General features: G+C 44.6%; 1 protein-coding gene across 2 annotated transcripts in view; it reads left to right on the top strand.

The window, feature by feature from the left end:
* Positions 1 to 480: 480 nt before the first annotated feature.
* The window catches only part of nrip1b (nuclear receptor interacting protein 1b), a 36,401-nt gene continuing 29,577 nt past the window's right edge, over positions 481 to 7,304 (top strand). The window contains exon 1 of one of the 2 annotated variants that reach the window (XM_023417755.2): positions 481 to 842. The gene's annotated coding sequence lies outside the window, so the exon portion shown is untranslated. Of the gene's footprint in view, positions 843 to 7,129; positions 7,212 to 7,304 lie in introns of those variants that run through there. The other variant, XM_023417756.2, reaches the window with a different exon arrangement.

Consider the following 7,304-nt stretch of genomic DNA (forward strand, 5'->3'; position numbering starts at 1 on the left):
ATCATCAGAGGTGGTTTTCCAGACTTTAAAAAGATGAGCCACAGCCACATAAGACATTATCAAACTGTTGTTGACAAGCTGAGTGGTACCCCCCTTATAACTAGTAAACTAAACCGTATGTGTAAATTCAGAGGCATGCCCCTTTAAGTCGTTAAATCCAAGAATATCAGCTGATATTCACTCTAAAGCACCTTTTTGGAGGATGTTGTGTTACTTAAGCTTATATGTAAGTGGCACTTTTGTCATTACTGGCAAGTGCTGCTTGACACAGAAGAGGATTAGGGCCACATGTGAAAAAATTGTTTTTTTAGAAGTCAGAATCCTAAAAAAAAAAATGTAGGACTGTCCCTGCTGATAGAAAAAAAAATACATAAACGCATTTATTATCATCATTATTATTATTATTATTATTATTATTATTATTATTATCATCGCAGCCTATGTATTTTCCTTGTTTTGCACTGGGAGCAGTGGGAGTGTGTGGGCAGCAGCAGAGTGAGGCTTGTTCCTTTAAGGGTGGTGTCAGCGGCAGCAAAGGAGGAGGAGTGTGACTGTCTCCGCTCACTTCTCCACAGCGAGGAGACTCCGAGAATAAACAATTCACACAGACTGTACGCTACACGCCTCAGCTCGCTCGCAGTCGTAGCACCAAAAAAAAAAAAAAAAAAAATACGAGGCATTTTTTTGGACTAACATTTTGATTTTTAAAGCCTGCCTCCCCTTTTTTTCTTTTTCCTTGCCCAGAGTGTCAAGACAGATGCGACCGTTTTCATTGGATTTGTCTCCTCCTGTCGAATAATAACGATGCGCCTCTCCGGCTGACTGTGGGGTGGACAACGCAGGTAGGGGATCTATGTGCTACAGATAAACGCACTGTCATATGTGGACAATTGTTATTACTACTGGGGGGGCTGAAAAATACACGGTGTGTGTTATATCCGGGACGCGGTGTCGATGATTGTGCTGGGTGATATGGTGTGTTTTTTTTTCCGAGGAGAGGAAAAAGCTGTTTGTGTGTCGTAAGGCGAGCAGAGGCGCATATGGATTTAGCGCTGAAAACGCTGCATAAAGAAGAAGTGGGGAATAAACCTGTGTGTGTGTGTGTGTGTGTGTGTGCGTGCGTGCGGGGTTTGTAGGCTTCTGATTTAGCCCACAGAGTCGTTTAGTAATAACAGCCTCTGTCTGTGTCCCCTGGCTGCCTTCAGACCAGCACATTTGGCCTGGAATAGAGGCATTTCTCTGTGTAAATGTGGCTAATTTGCCAATGTTCATTTATCCTCACGGAGCGACCGCAGCTGAATCAAATGAAACCGTCCTAAGTGTATTTTATGCTTCTTCAGCCCACTACTGAGCATATGAACACTGACTGGGTATTGACACCGCATATTCTAATCTGATAGCAATACACACTATAGGGCTGTTCAAGTCATAGGAGTTGTAATGTAACGTTAGTACAGTTAATGTACTTCATCACATTGAGTCATAACAGTAGCAGCGTCCTATTCTGAGGTGGTGTTAGCACCACCAATGGGAAACACTTCACAGTTGCACTATTCTGTAAATGACTATTGGCAAGTCGTGCTCCTTTTAAAAGACCTGGAAGGCTTGTAAAGTGAACCTCAAGGCCTTGAGAAGGACCTGAGTGCAAGTTAGGTGTGTGTTGAACATGAGTCATAAATAGGGTGTCAGAGGTGTTCTGGATGCATCAGGCCACTTCATGAGAAAATCTCCATGGCTGCCCAGACACATACTTCACTGTGAGGTTTTCATGGGTGTCCGTCCGTCTGTCCCAATATCTCAGGAAGGCCTTAAGGGGGATTCTTCAAATTTGGCACAAACGTTTGCTCAGACTCAGATATGAAATAATTCGATATTAGTGGTCAAAGGTTAAAGGTCTAGGTCACTGTGACCTCACGCCTGTCTCGTTCTCATGAATGCAATATCTTGGAAAGGCCTGGAGGGGATTTTTTTCAGATTTGGCACAAACATTCACTTGGACTCCAGGATGAACTGATTAGATTTTGAGGGGCAACGGTCAAAGGTGTAGGTCACTATGACCTCATGTGCATCTCATTCTTGTGAACAGGATATATCAGGAGCGCCTGGAGGGAATTTCATCAGGCCTACATCTGGCACAAATGTTCACTTGGACTCAAGGATGAACTGATTAGAATTTGGCGGTCAGAGGTCAAGGTGACTGTGAGCTCACACTCAGGAATTCATACGCTAATTGTAAACTGCAACTTGACTAGTTGGCGGTTGGCGGAGGCAAACAGCCGCGACACGGTAATTCTAGTTTTAGGTTGAAATTGATTTTAAATTGGATTAATGTCTGAAAGAGTCTTAAATCTGCCTTGCATATACTGGTGTATTCCCTGTAATGTCAATTTCTGTATTTTACATTGCATAACCACTAAGGGGGGGCAAGTACAGTTAATACAGTGTGGGCTGAGATAGTTAGAAATGTTACATGGCATTGTTACTACTAGAAGTCTATAACATTATAAGTATCAGGGCAAGATCTAACCTTTTACTGCCACGGTCTGGATTCATGGCTTAGTTAATGATCCCCACTAATGGTCATTTTGTTTTGCCTGCACCACATTTTTAAAAAAATGGACTTGTCTGGAAGCACTGGCTGGTCCCTTCAAGTTTGTGGAAGGATGTTGGATCAGTGTGCAGACTAAAATGCAGCCGGTTGAAGTTGGTCAGTTGCAGCCTGTCACATCACTGTGTCATCATGTCAGATATGTTTTGATAGAGTTCAAAGACTCAGAGATGTTGTTAAGTCACTGCCAGGGAAGCTTTCTGAATGGCCTTTGCGTAGGTGCTCTGTTTCCTGAAATGTCCTGTTGCTTCACTGGACTTTGGATCAGTGTGGAGGCAAAAGGTCAGGGGCCGAAGTTTGCTGCAAGTTACGGGAAAGAGGGCAGAGTACTTCTTCAGTTCAGGTTCTAAAAGGGCAGTTTACAAAGCTTCCCAGCTGCAGCTTGTTTGGGTGTCGCGATATGAAGATAAACAAAAAGGTTTGCTCAGTTAAATGTGCTACCTTGCAGAGAACCTCTGTAGCTTAGACTAACAAAAAAAAAGTAAGGTGGAGAAAAGTTAAACTTTGTTAAAGCCTTCTAAATACTGTCTGTGTCTGGGGGTCTGCCTTTTAGCCTTTCTTTTGTTGGGCATTTAAGCTGCTTAATTATTTGACCTGAACTTAGACAAGATGTTCAGGGTAGTTCAGCTTGTCCTCTGTTGCCATAGATAACTAAAACCTCCACATTCATAGCCCGACGTTTAAGTTACACTTAAAAAGTACTTTTTGTTTGCGTGGTCTGACCAGACGCGCCATACCTCTAAGAATTCTCTGTATTGGATGCAGCTCGATTTGACTGAGCCATATGCTATTGTCCAGGGAGCTGCTGTTGAGTGATGTGCAGGAGTCTGCAACAGGACCAGAGGACATTCAAATGGCCAAATGCAAATTATGTTGAGGCTGCTGATGAACAGTCGCAAGACTGGACTCTGCACTCCTTGCTCTTATCCACTGGCTGCCTTTCATAACACCAAATCTTATCTGTCATCAAAACACGACTGCTGCTATATGAAAGTGGCATGTTTTGACGCGCGCGCGTGTATGTGTGTGTGTGTGTGTGTGTGTGTGTGTGTGTGTGTGTGTGTGTGTGTGTGTGTGTGTGTGTGTGTGGTTCATGCAGGTGTGCTCTTGTGCCCTGCTTGTCTTTTTTTCCCAGTGTGTATTTATAGGTGAAGTTTACATTTACATTAAGTAATTTCAGAATCACACAGCTTGTTGCATGTGAGTGTGAGTGACTTTCCTTTCTCCTTTTAAATCGTTTGATGTAATACTATATTTATGTACAGGATGATGCCACAGATACAGGAGTACATGCCCAGGCACTTATCTCCACTAACAGCCTCTCTAACTACTACCACTGTGCCAGCTCAAAGCCCACTGTTAGTAAATCTGTCAGTCACAGCAGTAAGAGACACAGGACAGACAAAATTGAGGGTGGCATCCTGCTTTTTGATTAGTGAGATACTCTGCGAATAAACAAACTAATGTGCAATCTACATGAACAAGTGTCATGCATTTACTGCAGAGTTTTTGATTTATAATAGACCTGGGAGCTGCCCAGCTCCTGTGTTGTTGGCCACTGAACATTGTTCAAGGGCACTTTGACAGTAGATGTTGAGGAAGAGTGCATTTCTCATCCACTTACAGGCCTGGACTGTGTCAGCCCACTGAGGAATCAAACCAGAGACCTGCAGGCCACGAGCTCATTTCTCTAATTGTCCGGGCTCTGTAATATCTGTGCGGAGCATGCATTAAGCCAAATCATTTTATTGTTCACTTTATTGTTTGTTTATTCAGTTGACACTTTGTGCTAATAACAATACTGAATACAATACTGCTGAGATTTACACCACAACAAATGCTTGTCACTTGGGATAATAAAATGTCTGAATCTGAATCTGAATGCGATGTTTATCACAAACTGACAAGACAAAAAACACAACACAAGTCAATGCTGTGCTTGATTTAAGTGTTTGAAATAATCTTTCTATCTTTCTATTGAATGATCGATGTCCATGTATTTTCTGATTATAAAGCAGGTCTAGGTTCTATATTCATACTGTGAAAGTATCAAAGCGCTCAGTCCACAGAGCAATACACACGGCCTGTATTCAGAAACTGAGCCTTAAAACAAACTGTCAGGACTTCTGTAACTTTTGGATGTCACAACGAAGCAGTCACTGCTCTCGGCCATGCCCGAGCCCCGCCCACCTGGACCCACCATCCAACCTTGCAGGATTCGGTTTCTTTTCTTTACCTGATATCTACTATACTTTTATTTGATCGCTCGGAAAAGCCATTCGGGAGAGAGTCTCTGAGCCTCTCTCCCGATTGGCTCACTAACCTGTTGTTACTAGAGCTCCGGAGAGAAGCCCGGAAGATGAGATGTAAAACTACATTTAGATGGTTTTTGGTGCTAAAAACCAACAAATATATCTTCGTATGAATCAATACCACAAATGAAAAAGCCGCACAAAAGTGTAAAATATGGGACCTTTTAAGAGGATATTAGCACTCATTAGTATCTTGACTCTGTGCCTCCTTCTCCACACCTCTAATCTTTCAATGATTTCATGTACACACACACGCGTATCACACAGAGCACAGTATCACCTCTTGATACTGCAACAGGGCCAGATTACATAAAGTTGGAATAGAGAAATGGTTGCCTTGATATGACAAAGACAAAGCTAAAATGTCAAGGCTTGACTGATTTCAGTGTAAACATACTCAGATTGATGTAGAAGCTGATGACCACTGAAGCAAACAAAGTATGCAATACAGACTTTAAAATCAACACTGGAGCTCCACTGTTCCAAGCAGATCATAAATTAGTCAGGCAAATACATAAAGAGGCATGTGGAGACGTGAACTATTTACCGATCAGAATGAATTATTAGTGTATTTTCTCAGAAGAGCCTGCCACTAGAATAACCGCTGAATGAGACCACATCAGAAAACAAAGCACAAAACCACTGAGGTTAATTTTTGCTTTCTCGAATAAGATCATTGTGTGGACAGTTGAAGATTATTCCCACTGTGTGCTGCTGAGGAGATAGGGTTTTAGTGAGGCCTCTCCGTTATAGCGGCACTATCTCACTCAGAGGCAATCACTCCGGCTCCTGTTGGTGCTTCTGTCATGAACAGAAGGCAACCAAAGTCAATGGGACTCATTTTGATGACAAGGCAGGAACTGCTAAATGCGTCTTTACAGCCATCGCTCCTGGATGCGGGCTGGAATGACGAAATGTGAGGAAGAAAGATGGATGCCTCCGCTGCAACCCCTGAGAGCTATACTAGCCAGAGCTCATCTGTTGAATGACTCCCCTCCCTCCCTACTCCTACTCCTCCTCCCCCCCCCCCCCCCCCCCTTCACCCTCACCTCCAACTCTCCACCCCTCTGCCTTCACGCTTCACCTTGGCCTTGGCGCAATGACAGGCCCCTCAATTATCACCCCCGATTGATCGCTGCTGATTGCAATTGCTGTGAATTATTTAGACTTTGCTGAGAACCGCTCACAGAATGGGAAAGAGCCTGAAAGAGAAAGATGTTGCAGGTCAAATAAATTACATGTTACCCACGTGAAGCAGCGGCTTGTTTCAAAAACAACAGCTGTGGGAGCCTCACTGTGACGATCAATGAGCAGTGCAGGGTAACGGCATCAAGCTACCTTGTACTGTGGTAACAGGGCCGCCGGCTTCACACTGCATCTCCATTGTCCCTCTCCCCTGGTACGTTAAGGAAAGGATGAGGAGATGTAGCGTGGAGCAGCAGACCTCCTGGGTGATGTGAGAGGAGCTGACTCTTTTCCTGGCCAGGCTGGTGTGGTCACAGCAGAGGAGCGGAGTGGAACTGACTCCCTCCCTCGCTCCTTCCCTCCCTCGCTCCTTCCCTCCCTCCATCCCTCCCTCCCTCTCTCCCTCTCTTTTGCTCCTGTAGCAGAGCTGCTGCCCCGGGCTGTAGAGGTGCAGTAGGAAGGTTTCTCTACCCATTGTGGTGAGCGTGCTGCCAGGATGCTGCAGTCAGACGAGGGGAAGGTCTTTGCTTTGCCACAAGCAGGCCAATGTCACATGCGTGACAGAGTGGGGAGGCTGCAAGGGGAATGAAAGGACAGACGCTCATAGATAGGAGGCATACGCAACCTGCGTGATAGAGAGCATCTGCCTTGTTTTCTTACAGAGGAATACATAGGATAAAGACGGCAGACACTTCTCTGTATGTTGGCTGCTTTTGTTGTAATTGTCTAGCTGCAACAGTCAGAGCAAATTTGTAAGAGTCTGTGGTAATACAGTTGTTGATCCCAGGGATCATAGCAAGCATGGATCCACATGAACTGGCTTCAGATGAACCGGCCCCTGACATGCATCAGACGAGGTTACTGCACGTAGCACATTAAATGCTATTTGTGTTGCCGCCAAATGTATTATTGCATATGTCCCTGGCGTGTTCTAAGAAGCCTAAGGGTTGAGGGCTAGAACAATGGGTCACAAAGTCCAGAGACTGAGGTCAGCTGTTATTCAACTGTGTCTTATTTTAACCAGGTTATGTGGCAGGAGTGCAGGGGAGAAGCTGGGGCTAAGTGAAAATGCCACTCATTCCTGAAGAGTCCCTGGCCTCGTCAAGGTTAGTGGCTTGTCTTTGTAAGTTGAGGGATTGATGCATGAGCCTGTCTGGCGCTGAATTCAAAGTCCAAGGCTGTCACAGGGAGCAGCCCCC

Source organism: Seriola lalandi, unplaced genomic scaffold, assembly GCF_002814215.2.
Source record: "Seriola lalandi dorsalis isolate HSWRI2012SDOR001 ecotype SW California unplaced genomic scaffold, Sedor1 jcf7180002054577, whole genome shotgun sequence".
In the NCBI taxonomy this organism is placed as follows: domain Eukaryota; kingdom Metazoa; phylum Chordata; class Actinopteri; order Carangiformes; family Carangidae; genus Seriola; species Seriola lalandi.